Source organism: Ornithodoros turicata, unplaced genomic scaffold, assembly GCF_037126465.1.
Source record: "Ornithodoros turicata isolate Travis unplaced genomic scaffold, ASM3712646v1 Chromosome55, whole genome shotgun sequence".
NCBI classification, from domain to species: domain Eukaryota; kingdom Metazoa; phylum Arthropoda; class Arachnida; order Ixodida; family Argasidae; genus Ornithodoros; species Ornithodoros turicata.
Window position 1 is genome coordinate 360,465 of NW_026999383.1, and position 14,082 is coordinate 374,546.

At 47.0% G+C, this 14,082-nt stretch overlaps 1 long non-coding RNA gene across 1 annotated transcript; it reads right to left on the reverse strand.

Moving 5' to 3' along the window:
* Positions 1 to 7,834: 7,834 nt before the first annotated feature.
* LOC135374394 (uncharacterized) lies at positions 7,835 to 9,111 on the reverse strand. Its single transcript, XR_010416879.1, has 3 exons — positions 8,654 to 9,111; positions 8,072 to 8,201; positions 7,835 to 7,944 (listed from the first exon to the last, which is right to left on the reverse strand). It is a non-coding gene; the product is annotated as an uncharacterized LOC135374394 (long non-coding RNA).
* Positions 9,112 to 14,082: the final 4,971 nt, after the last annotated feature.

Genomic DNA, 14,082 nt, shown 5'->3' on the forward strand with positions numbered 1-14,082 from the left:
TGGCATCACGTAACCCCAAAAGAAACGATCGGGACCGAAAACGGTTCCGCACCGAAGGACGAGTAGTGGATTTTTTAGAAACACCTGCGGAAACGTGGTTTCCAAAGTTTTTGATAATTCATGCTGAAAATGACACTGGTACTTTAGGCAAGTTATCACCATTTGTGACAGCCAAAGTTATCGAACAAGCAATAGGGAAGTCGTATCAGGCCAGGAAACTTCGTACAGGGGATATCCAGATTGAGGTTCAAACCAAGCAGCAGAGTACAGCTTTAGAGTCACTGAAACAGATTGGCGATATACCTGTGACGGTAACGCCTCACAGAACACTAAACACAGTGAAGGGCGTGATCTCCCAAGACGAGCTGCTGGACTGTTCAGAGTCTGAGATTGAGGACGGTTTGACGGAAGAGGGTGTTGTTTCTGCAAAAAGAATAACCATGCGCAGAGAGGGCAAAGAGATTCCCACTGAACATGTAATCCTTTCCTTCAAGCGTCACACACTCCCATCGACCATAAAAGCCGGCTATCTCAACTGTCACGTTAGACCTTTCATTCCCAACCCGAAGCGCTGTTTCAAATGCCAGCGCTTTGGGCATAGCTCGCAGACTTGTCGGGGACAGTCGACATGCCCGAAATGCTCTGGAAAGGATCATATGTCAGAAACCTGTCAGAATGACTTCAAATGTGTGAACAGCCAGGGTGGGCACCCAGTATATTCCAGGTCCTGCCCTCGATGGCAAGACGAAAAACAAGTCCTCAAGATTAGAACGGAACAGAACATCTCATACAAAGCAGCTAAGGCCCAACTAGAGTTCCAGAAGAAAGGTTCTTTCTCTGAGGTGGTGCGCAGGGCAGTGGCGCCCCTCAGAGTGTCCGTGGAGACCCAAACCGTTGGGCCTCCACTCCACGCTCCCCAACAAAAGGAGAAGGACATGGAAATGTCCCCTCCTCCAGTATCTGCTGCCAGCCAAGTGGCTGGTAGTACTAACGAGGTGGCAACAGCTTCCGTAGAGGCTGCTGGCAACGTCTCCATCTGGGAGGACAGCACTCAGTGCTCGCCTCTAAATGCAAGCCATAGTATGGACGTCGACGACGATGACTGCGCGTCGCAGAAGTCGTCGTCGAGTCTTCCTTCTTTTTCCCAGGCTATGGAGAAAAGGGAAAAGGGCAGAGGCAGGGGTACAAAACCCAAAGATCAGCAAAAGGTACCTGCACCTAGAGTACAGCCCCCTTAACCACAATACAAACATGAGAAGACAGTCAATGTCCGCACACATCCGAGGTACTGTTCAGTGTTATGCGCTTCTATTTCTTTTGCCCGTCCTTTTCCCTGCTATGGACCAGGTTATCTGGCAGTGGAATTGTCGAGGATTCTATTCCAATTTAGAAGATATTAAGGACATTCTAGACAAGAATAACACTATTTGTGCATGCCTACAAGAAACCTATCTGAGTGCACAAAACATGAATCCCCTCAGGCACTATAACATGTTTAGGAAAGACCGCATGAACAACGCACGAACAGCTGGCGGTGTGGCTGTGATCGTACCACGGTCACTTCCGGCTAAAGAAATATCTGTTGCAAGTGAGCTAGAAGCTGTTGCAGTCCAAATCTGTCTAAACAAACTTGTAACTGTCTGTTCTGTGTACCTCCCTCCTTCAGAAAGAATAGTACAAGCGGACATTGAGAAAGTATTAGAGCAACTCCCACCTCCTTTCATTGTCTTGGGAGACTTTAATGCACACAACTATCTTTGGGGGAGCGCTAAAGTCGATAGTCGGGGGAAAATGTTAGAGAGGATCTTACTTGCTCGACCCATATGTCTTCTTAACACAGGTTCACCAACATACCTCCATACAGCCACACAATCTTGCTCCGCCATTGACTTGTCCTTTTGCAGCCCATCGCTGTTCCTAGACATTGCGTGGGCAGCGATGACAAATCCGATGGGCAGTGATCACTTCCCAGTGAAGTTGACGTATGTTTCAAGTACAAGCACAATAACAACACGTCAGCCTCGCTGGAAGCTCCGAGAAGCCAACTGGAGTTTATTCAAAGAACAATCAGAGTTCACTCCAGTATCTTTTAATGGAATGTCGATCGACGACACCAATAATTTTATTACCAATGTTATGTTGGAAGCTGCTGTTCAGAGTATCCCGCAGACCTCCTCCCGTCTACCAAGGCATCCAAAGCCGTGGTGGACAAAGGACTGTGAGGACACACGGAAGCAACAAAATCGCGCTTAGGGTGTCTTTCGTAGGTATCCCACAGCACAGAACCTCTTAACTTTCAAAAAGGCACGTGCTAAGGCAAGGTGGACACGGCGCCAGGCCAAACGGTCCTCCTGGCGCAATTTTGTCTCGTCTTTAACGCACAAGACCCCATCAAAGATAGTGTGGGACAGAATCAGAAAGATCAAAGGAGAGTACAGAAGTTTTTCTGTCCCTCTGCTTGAGGTAAATGGAATTCCATGCCAGAGCCTAAATGAACAAGCTGATGTATTGGGTCAGCACTTTCACAATATATCAAATTCCTCCCATTACACAGACAAATTCTTAAGTGTCAAGCGACGTGAAGAACAGCGAACTGTCACAACAACGGGAGATGAGAACTGTGCATATAACCAACCTTTCACTGCCCGTGAGCTCCTGCAGGCACTATCATCAGTAAATGTTAGTGCTCCGGGCCCAGATCGAATCACCTGCTCCATGCTTGTCCATTTATCAGAAAAATCCAAAGAAGGTTTGCTCAAGTTTTTCAATGACGTCTGGGGTAGTGGGCAAATGCCGTCAGCATGGAAGGTCGCTACAGTAATTCCTCTCCTGAAACCAGGAAAGGACCCATCAAACCCTACAAGCTATAGGCCCATTGCTCTCACTAGTTGTATTGGAAAAACTTTTGAGAGAATGGTCAATAACAGGCTGGTGTATTACCTCGAAGTGAATAACTGCCTAGACAATAATCAATGCGGTTTTCGAGCTGCGCGTTCTACTACAGACCATCTTGTCCGCTTGGAAACCGCAATCAGAGAGGCATTTGTCAGGCGGAGTCACTGTGTCTCGGTATTTTTTGATCTAGAAAAAGCGTATGATACTGCATGGCGGTATGGTATCATACGAGATTTGCATTCCTTAGGCATAAGAGGCCGACTTTTACGTTGTGTCGTAAATTTTCTTCACGGGAGAACCTTCAGGGTACAGTTGGGTTCTACCCTGTCAAGGCCATTTGTTCAGGAGAACGGAGTACCGGAGGGTTCAGTTCTGAGTGTGACTCTTTTTATTGTGAAAATGAATTCAATAGCTACCGCAATTCTTCCTTCTGTGTCTTACTCGCTGTACGTCGACGATGTGCAAATCTCCTACTCCTCGACAAATTTGAATACATGTGAGAGGCAGCTCCAGCTAACGATAAACAGACTTGTCGCATGGGCTGACCAAAATGGATTTAAATTCTCCCCAGAAAAGACTGTGTGTGTCCTATTTTCCAGGAAAAGAGGACTACTTCCAAGCCCAACACTGTCCATAAATGGTCGGGACCTTGCAGTCCAGGACGAACACAAATTCCTGGGAATGGTCTTTGACAAAAAACTCACTTTCTTGCCACACATCAAAGAACTGAAGACAAAATGTATGAAATCGTTGGCTTTGATGAAAGTTATATCACACAAGACCTGGGGAGCAGACAGAGATATGCTGTACAAAATATACATCTCAGTAATTAGGTCCAAGATGAACTACGGTTCTGTAGTATATGGTTCCGCTCGACCGTCTGTCCTTAAATTAATTGACCCTATACATCATCAAGGGCTACGGTTAGCTCTTGGAGCTTTCTGAACCTCACCAGTGGAGAGTTTGTACGTAGAGTGCAACGAATGGTCTTTGGAGAGACGTCGTTGCTACCTCAGTATTCTCTACGCCCTTAAAATTAAAAGCTATCATCAACACCCTGCATTGTCTTGTGTCCAGGGCACACAGTTTTGTCGACTTTTCATAAGTAGATCATCAGTTGTACGTCCGTTCAGCATGAGGGTATCACACTATCAAGAACTCTATGATTTCTCTTGTCGGGATTCCTGGATCTTAGAATCCGGACTGGAAGTTCCCCCGTGGCAGCCAAAACCTGGCTACAATTATTCCCTAACAAAGTATGACAAGAAGGCTACTTTGCCCCTGGTTTTTCAACAGGAGTTTGAGGAATTGAAACACTCCTTTGGGGATCACGTGGAAATATACACAGATGGATCACGAACCTCTAGCAGCGTTTCGTGTGCCATGGTCTCTGCAGCAGTGACAAGGTCGCATCGCCTAAATCCAGTCGAATCTATTTTTACGGCCGAAGTGTACGCAATTATCTTAGCCCTCAATTTTATCTTGCAAACTAGCATTACATCTGCTGTAATCTACACAGATTCTCTGAGCTGTCTACACGCCCTGCACAGTCTGCAGAGAACCAAGAATCTGTTGGTTAAGAGAGCGCTTTCCTTGGTAAGTAGAGTCATAAATAGAGGTTACAGACTAACGTTTTGCTGGGTGCCCAGCCATATGGGTATCCCAGGAAACGAGCAGGCAGATCGAGCTGCTTCAGCAGCCCTTACCTTAGACATCAGTCCATTTGACATGCCCTTTCACGACTTCAGACGGGTGCTAAAATGCGCCATTAACGCAAAATGGCAAGAATTCTGGGATTCACAAACACAGAACAAACTTCACCTGATAAAGCCACACATCAGTCATCACACGCACACATTGGAACACCGCATCTGTGATGTCCTGTGGCACAGGCTCAGAATTGGACACACTTACCTATCACACGGCTTTCTACTTCGTGGGGAGGAGCCGCCACAGTGCACTCTCTGTGACGAGCCCATTTCTATTGTACATATTTTGATATCGTGTCCAAAACACCAACCTCATCGAAATCGTCACTTTACTGAGTGCTACAAGTACTTTTTACCTCTTCACCCAACTCTTCTGCTGGGTGATGAGCCTTTTGTTCCTTTCGAGAACATTTTGAGTTTCTTTAGAGATATAGGAATGCTTAGGAACTTGTAACTTTTAGCTAAATTTTTTATATCCACTTCTATGTCTAGATTTGCTTCTCTCTCTTAATTCCATCATTTTTACTTTTACTTCTAAGTTGAGTCATTTACAACCATAGTTTTTGGCGCTCTATGGTCTCAGTCGCTTTTGCGCCAAAAACCTCCAATTATCATCATCATCATCAAAGATGATGGGCTTCACTTTTGTTGTTACATGCGAGAAGGCGGCTGTACCTTGTAATCACTAATACTTCATTTTGTATAAAATTCTTGTGGATATTTGGACATGGTCTGATGCACCTGTGTTCATTTTGTGCATTTCCTGTAATGTGCTATTACAATACACCATGGCCATGGAGTTAGGTGTTATGTGACACGAAGTTTGTGGCACAAACCATACCTGGCCCTTTTCTTCTCACCATCATAAAATGAAAAATTACGTTTGCCTTCCTTTGTTGTACTTGTTACCTGCCTGAACAAATAGGTGATAAGCCAGTTGAGAGGTTTTGCATGTTTGAATGTATGAAGTCTGCTTTATGTATCATTTTCATATTAGTCGGGCATACACGTGGGCAAAGGTAGATAATGAAGAAACAAGCTGGCGTAATAGGCAAGCAGTACACCACAATTTACTTTGTATGTCAATCCACATCTTGCGTGAATGAGCATGACATGGAGCTGTGGGCATAGAAGTGCTTCTTCAGGCTGGAGAAGGCCTACTTATTAACGAGCAAGTCCTTGATGGTCTGCATAAGCGTTCTAACGTGAAATAGTACTGTATCACTGCACCCAGTCACACCTACACACAGTTGCACTCTGCGTTTCATTCAAAGGAACCTTTTATTTTTGTCACTGTTGTCCCATAACTGCAGTCTGGCAAAGCACTGCAATCAGCCACATCTGTAATCAGTTGCGTGCCCATGGAAGATGCACCAACAACGTGGATTGAAGCATCTGGTTGTTGTAGAGTCTTCATGTTGTACTTTTATGATGCTCACTGCCTCGCCAGAGATTGAGTAGATTGGGGACACATGCTTTGGCCACACATCCAAGAGCAGTGTTGAGGATATGAATCTGCACATATGACTGAAGTCCTAATTTTAAAATTGCGGCTTCCGAGTTCATTTAGCAAATGAAAGCTCTCAACGTGGTCTCGCTGACTACTGCTTTCCTGCTATTGGGTTCCATCAATTTCTAACTATTTTGTGGCTTTACATCGCATGACAACCATGATCATGAGCTTCACGACAGTGGTCAACCAGTGGATAATTTCGCCCTCGTGCCAGTTTTTAACATGCGAACAGACCTTCGCAGACTGCGTTCTGTAAAATTATAATAATTTGGGTTTCACACCACGGGACAACTATGACTATCAGTGACGCCATAGCACGTCTGTGAATTAATTTTGCCCACCTGAGGTTTCCTTTATTATAGCGTGTGTGTGTATGCACACTGGAAACAGCATTTAGCATCCCTCCTGGACACGTCATGTGTAAAGAACCCCTACCAGCCACCGAATTGCTAGCCTGCTCGACAAGGTTCAAACCTCGGGCGGGATGGCATTCTGTTATCAACATTCCGCGCCTAAGCCATCCGTACCCTCCTGGTAGCTAAAATAATAATAATTCGGGGTTTACACCGCGAGACAACTATGATCATGAGCGACACCACAGTGGTCAGTCTGTGGATTAATTTTGCCCACCTCAGGGTTCTTTAACGCACGTGAAATCTCACACACGGCTTAATGTCCCTTCCAGCGTAAGCAATCCGTACTCTCTACCGAATTGCTAGTACCTAAAATAATTGTCATTGCAATTTTAAATCCAGCCCCAAGTTCATTTTGCTCTACCATCATTCCTGTTCAGATTTGAGTCCAATTTGTACCAGTCCAATCCCCAACACTGCTTTACGAGCACACTGCAAACAGTTCTTGCCATGACTGCAGCACACTTGTAGCAGTCCATCATCCAGTGTCATCACGTGGTGGTCTTGTTCCAGTTTTAGTGCCTGGTTGGGAGCATACTGTCAGGAATTAGTATCTTGACACCGGCTAATCTTTTGTGCAATGCAGCACTTCCTGTAAAACCCTTTATTTCCGCGCGCCATTAATTTTTGCTAATTTCGCAAATTGAAGAACTTCGCGAAAATTTTAATGTACACAAGATACACAGTGAAAAATACGAAATTCGCGAAATTCAGCGGTCGTGAAACTACCCCAATGGCCCATTCGCGAAAAATAAGGAGCGCGAAATTTAAGGGTTTTACAGTACGACACGTTACAAACATCAACAATGCCTTTGATTACCCAGGCGAAAATTTTTTGAACTGGTACCAGTTGAACTGTGTTATCGAACAGGGACCAGTTCAGCCGGTCCCAGATCAACTGGTACCAGTTGGGACAACTGGTCCCTGTTCGATAACACAGTTCACCCAGTCCCAGTTGGAACCGGTCCCAGTTGAGACTGGGACCGGTTAGAAACCAGTTGTGCCAACTGGTACCAGTTGAGACTAGGACCGGCCAGAAACCAGTTGGGCCAACTGGTACCAGTTGATCGAACTGGTCCCTGTTCGATAACACAGTTCGCCCAGTCCCAGTTGCAACTGGACCAGTTCAACTGGGACTGGGTGAGCTGTGTTATCGAACAGGGACCAGTTCGATCAACTGGTACCAGTTGGCCCAACTGGTTTCTGGCCGGTCCCAGTCTCAACTGGTACCAGTTGGCCCAACTGAATTCTAACCAGTCGCAGTCTCGACTGGAACTGGTTGCAACCTCATTGTTGAGCTGGGACCGGTTGAAGTGCCTTCACTTAGAGCGGCCTGTTCGGACAGAGGTTAGCTTGTATGTAACCGGTGCCCCTTTGTAGGATTGCTGCTCCCAGCAACGGCAGATCCAAAGAACTGCAATGCAAAATTGTATTTTATTTGTAGTCAAACATTACACATATTTCAATGTACATGTAGTGTAACTATAATGTAATTAAATTATAGCAGTAGATGAACTAGAGTTACATGGAATAGATAATACTTCATGGTTGATTGGTCCCTTGCTTGACTGCCTTGTGGACATCTTGAATCATTCAACAAAGTATTTGAGATGTTCTTAATAGCACATAATGGATCGATATTTTCCTTTGAGCCCCAGCAGCTTAAGGTTTCTGGAAAGTTGAAAGGGCACAAGTGAATATGCATTCAATTACAACATGTAATTGTAGTGTGTGCCTGGACAGTCACTCAATCTGAGCGGTCGTGGCCCCGGAAAGTACGCGAATCTTTCAACATTTTCGTTGTGCAGTAGTTGGACCTTTCAACTAAGAGATTCGCCAGCTTTCGGGGGCAATGAGTACTACTCTGGCGCACTACGCTAGTTCGACAACATCCGTGGTGTGAAGGATCTAAACAACGAGAATGAACGAAAAAAAAAAGCAAAAACAAAATCATGAATGAAAAAAGTTGCTGGTAGCGTTAACATAAACCGGATGTTACTCGTAAAACGCCATGCATTTGCAGGTGCCACGAATGTGACGCGGAACAAAGGGAAGAGGTTCTAATGGAAGTAATATTTCTAAATGGTGCACAACGGAAAAGCACTTAAGTATATAGTACTCACGATATAAAGCGGTCTCCACAGTTGTAGTCAAGCTGCAATCCTATAACACCCACCCGCCAGCCGCTGGCGCTCATTGTACTGTCGCACTGTCGTAACTTGCAGACAAATCATTTAGATTATAAAACCAACGCCTATGTCACACATCACGCTAAGAACATAACGGGCAAAAATCGCTGTACAAGCACGCTGCTAAGCAAGCGACCGTTGCACAGTAAACGCATCATTCAACGCGGGAGCAGGAACGCACAAAATACAAATATAAGAGTTCCAAAATAACTTTCGTTAACACTAACGAACTTTACCAAAAATTGAAATATAATTATTTCTACTAATAAAGTTACTTTCTGATCGTTTTGATAACTTCGTCTTGCAATCTTCATATTAACCTGTCCTGGCACTGAAACCGAAACTTCCTCCCAAATATGTAAACGGGTCCAGTTCGAACTGGCACCACCTCACTTCCAGATGCTGCCAGTCCAGCTTGAACTGGTACCAGTTCGCTTTCCAGTTACCGCCAGCCCAGCTTGAACTGGTACCTGTTCACTTCCCAGTTGCAACCAGTCCAGCTTGAACTGGTACCACATAGTGCCCAGTTGCCACCAGCCCAGCTTGAACTGGTACCAGTTTACTTTCCAGTTGCCACCAGTTTGGTACCAGTTGGTTCCAGTTGACCACCAGTTGGTGCGAACTGGGAACGAACTGGTACCAGTTGGCTTCCCAGCTCAAATTTTCGCCTGGGTACTGCCCTGTACCCAGCAGGGTACACTGGCTAGACAAGAAACTGTACCGACGTACACACCTTGCTTAGTACCTTGCATATCTGAAGCCTGTCCTTGACTCTGATGGAAAGGCTTCGCGAATGGTGTTCACAGCACAAGCTGGAATCACCATGCGCTTGTTTTTTCCAAGCTTGTGCCACACCCACCTCGCGAACTGGCGGTATGCTGTGTATCGGTATCTCCTGCAATAATACACAGAATGAAAAAAGAAATGTAATGCCACTTTGGTATTGGACACATCATAACCAGAAACAAACGTAGTCGTAAAGTTGGAATCATGCTTACTTGTGAATATGTGCGCTCATCGGTTCCCGCTGGCCCCGAAGTTCAAAGTGCGCCACCTTAAGGACGGTTTGGTTGAGGCATAACAATTTGAAATCTTCGTGCTCCGTGATACACGAGAAGCTCAGTGGTTCAGCGGTTCCCTGGAGCTCCTTACAGCAGAGGCACCCTTCTTCAGTGGGCATGGCGACGCATGACCCACAACGGCACCTGTAATCGAGAGGTGCTTAGAGAATCCGTCGCGGTACGAACCATCCGTTTCTTGCGCTATATGATAATGAATTGCCAGCCATTATTTACCAATCTGTGGAATTCAGGCGGCTGCTGCTCCCGCACGCTGCCGCGTCAACATGTTCGTCCCGTTGAGCTCGCGGAGCCGGCGACGTTTCGAAGGCGAGGCTTCCAAATTCCGCCGCCCGTAACAAAATTTGCCTTTCCTTCGAAGATAGGTTGTCGAGAAGATCGCTCCCTTCGGCAGCTATTTCGTCAGAGTAACAAACACAACAAACACGAATGGGTGCGAGAGTAATTTTCCCTGCGTTGGGTTCGCTGTGACGAGAGTGCAGTCAAGTACGTCTCGACGTCACACCATGGAAGCCTGCATCGAAGAACACTTGCAGCAGGCTAGAGATCTGCCGAGTTGAGGGGGAAAACCGGAACCAATTTTCATGGCCATGGTTTTAATTGCTTTCTTCACCGTTGACTCGTGACACCTCGCGTGGTTCATGGCGACTGTATGTACTTCAATAATAACAAAAGACCCAAGGTAAGGCGTGGTGACTGGTCAGGGACCCTTTAAATGGATGTCGCGAAGCACACGATTCGTTGGTCGTAGATATGTAAATGAGTTGTTTGCAGCGCCCTCTAGGCCTTACAGGCGTAACTCCACCTGGTGGTGACAAACTGTACTTCACGGACCCTGCGCCTTCTGGTGGCCACTGTGGCCAATATGACGTATACGCCACCCTCCTATCTTGGGGATTCACCCCACAAAGTGTCCGTTACAATAGGCCACCAGGGACAACGTATAGCGGCTGTTTACCAAAAGAAGAAGATCCGCTGCCACTTGGGGCTCCCGTAGCCGACAGCCGTTGTTGCAGCCTGCTCCCAAAGTCCGGAACACCAATGAGTCACCACAGGCCACTCCAGGACGTAGTCCGTCTTCACTGCATCAGCCGATGTTGTCCAACCTTTCCACACCATCCACGCACCAATCTGTAAAAAGCAGACTTGTGTGAACACACAGCGGCGGGTAACCTCCCACCAGACTACCCAGCAGATTATTCTTACTTCCGCCTATCACTCGTCTTTGAATGGATTGTATTTCAAACACATGGTGAGTATTATACTTGGTCGCCCTTTGTGGCGTTTAGCTATTATTTCTTTATTGCACACTTAGATACAATAAATCCTTCTCTCTTATATAAGGAAAGAGATTAAAACCTCACTTACAACGGTCAGTTGCCGGGAAGAATACACGAAACCAATGTATCGAACCTAAGCACACAAAAAGACTTAGTAAGGCAATATTCCGTGCTGTTAGACCAAAGTCCTTTAATGTTGCACTTGCCTTTCTCTCTATACACCCCCTCTCTGAAAACGTGATAGGAACATGGTAGATGCAGGCAGTCACTGTCATCTGCAGAATACAATTGTTGATGGAAGGGGTAGAGTATTTACGAATTTTATCATTCGCAAGGACTGAGAGGGGCTTGATTTCCCCCCGGATCTGAACGTCCATTACAAAAGTAACCCCATCCTTGCATACTAACAGATCGGGTTTGTACACTTCATGTCCATCATGAATGCTGTGCTCTCTAAACACCGTTGTACCTTTCTGTTGGAGCCAGTTTTGCAGCTTAAGAACCACATTGTTATGACGCTTTACCCTGGCCCCATGCGTTTTAGGACACGCCTGAATAACATGTGCAATGTTTTCCGAGCGGATACACCCCACACTACAGCGTGTGATCTTAAAACATCCTCTGGCACATCTCACCCTTGTAGGTAGTGCGTGAATCTGTTTTAACTTGTATCTACTAGTGTTTATTCTGTTTTAATCTGTTTTAATCTGAATGTTTTAACAAATCAACCCATTCATTGCAGGATAGGAATGATGGAGGATCCCTTATCCAGAAGGGTGATGGAGCAGCTGCCATTTCCTGAAGTCCCAGACCATCGTGGTGGCGTAGAGTCGCATCTTCCAGTACTCCTGCTGGCCAGTCTTGGTTGTGAGGTCGTGGCTACCCACTTGGAGCCGATGTCTCAGGTTGGAGCACTCACTCGCATATCTTGGGGAGGATGCCAACGCGACCAGGTACGGATCCTCAGCCTTAATGCTCACTGCTTCAAGACGTGCCAGGCGCAGTCGTTGTAGGTTGAATTCTACACAAGGGATTCCTAAATCGCCGTCGGATAGCTTGATATATAGGAAGGTGTTAGGGATGTCATGAGGAAGATGTAAAAATTCCTTCACAATTCTCCGTACTTGCCTGTCGTACCTTTGTAACCTAGGCAGATGGATGTCCGCCACAGACCATTCGTACGTCAGTCGAGGCAGCAGGTAATATAGGAAAAGTACCAGTTTCTGGTGGGGCTTCAGAGGGCTACAACGCAGCGAGGTCAACTCCGTGGACGCGTCTTCTGTTACCGGGTGGATACTTCCAAACGCGTCAACCAGCAGACCCAAATACTTCAATCTGTCGGCGACTCCAAGAGCTGGAATGTGCGCATTGCCCACGAGGTATTGATGCGGAACCACCTTGACAAGCTTCTGCCTCCCAGACGGTACCATGGTGAATGAGGCACACTTGGCCACATTGATCTCGAGTCCATTACCTGCCATGAATAGGGTGAAATGGTCCAGAAGTTTCTGGAGCCCTTCGGCCGATTCCCCCAGCAAGATGAAGTCATCGGCGAATGCCAGCGCGTTAATCTTCGGCCCTGGATGTCTGGTCCGATGTATTCTGGAATGGAGCTGAAGAAGTCATCCATGATCAAGTTAAAAAGTAAGGGGGATAGGGGGTCCCCCTGCCGTACTTCTCCTGTCGGTTTGAGGGTCCTAGAGATGCCTCCATGTTCCAATGTAACAGAGCTCAGTTCGTAGAACGATCTAAGGTTTTGTATCAACAAGGGATCGATACCCCGTTTTTCAAAGCATTGAAAAACAATTTCGTGGGGCACGGAATCGAAAGCGCGACGTAGGTCCATAGACAACAATGCCAATCCGCGGCAACCCTTCTTAGATTCGCGCAGAATAGTTCGAAGCAACAAAATGTACTCAAACGTACCATCCGTGGGACGAAATGCCCGCTGAATTGGGTGGAGCATGATGGCCTGACGAAGCTGGCGATCCACCACCTTATGGAATATCCGGAGGACCACAGGAGCAATGGTAATCGGCCGGAAGTCACCCGGGGCGCTACTGATGTCCTTCGGCAGGAAGATGCTTCTGGAATTAGTCAAGGACGGGGGTAGTCGCCCAAGAAGGAGAAAAACGTTACATAACGCTGCCAGATCATCTGCCGGAATCCGCCTGGCCTGTGTGCAAGTCATTCTGTCAGGGCCAGGGGCGGACTTCATACCATCCAACGCTGCCTTGATATCTTCCGGCCTCACCGGTTCGAGTTGTACTAATTGAGGATGGTGTTGAACGTTATCTGATAAAAGAGCCTCCGGTGGGGTGGTGAACACCTTTCCCCAAAAAGCCAAGATTTCTTCAGTTCTCCCTCTGTCCGACTTACAACCATCAAAGATCCGAGCCGCCAGCTTCATCTTGTTGACTTGAAAAAGCCTTTGATACTGCCGGCGTCGGGAACTTGGCGCCCCCATCGCCCGGCAGCAGCCGCAGTAGCCCCCTCCTGCACCAACGGTTGGGTCGCCGCAGGAGGGAGACCCCCACGTATAGCTGTGCGTGGCTTTCCCGTGTCTGGGGAAAGGGGAATCCTGGCGGTTGAGTGGACCCGGAGGTTGTTTAGGACCCTTCTGGGCCCCTCCGGGAAAGCAACACACCGCTTTGGCCCCTGCTTCCCATAGTCGGGTGGTCCTGGAAGACCCGGCCAGGATTATTCAGCTAGTCGCCATCTCCCTTTTCATTACTTTCTCTTCCTTTGTCTCCTTCTTTCTCTCCTTTTCCTCTTTCCACCTTCTTTGGCGGCAAGGGTCAACCTTGGGCAGTCTTTCACTCTCCAGAAGCTGCACTTGGGTATAGTGCAGAGGCAAGTGTTAGCGTGTGGGACACGTTCCCTCGTTGGGCTCGATGGTGGGCGACACACCTCCTGCGCTGAATCAGTCTTCTCTCTTATGGATTCATCTCGTATAAAAAAACATGATCAGCGCCAAAAGAGGCGCTGCACCGATGCACCAGCT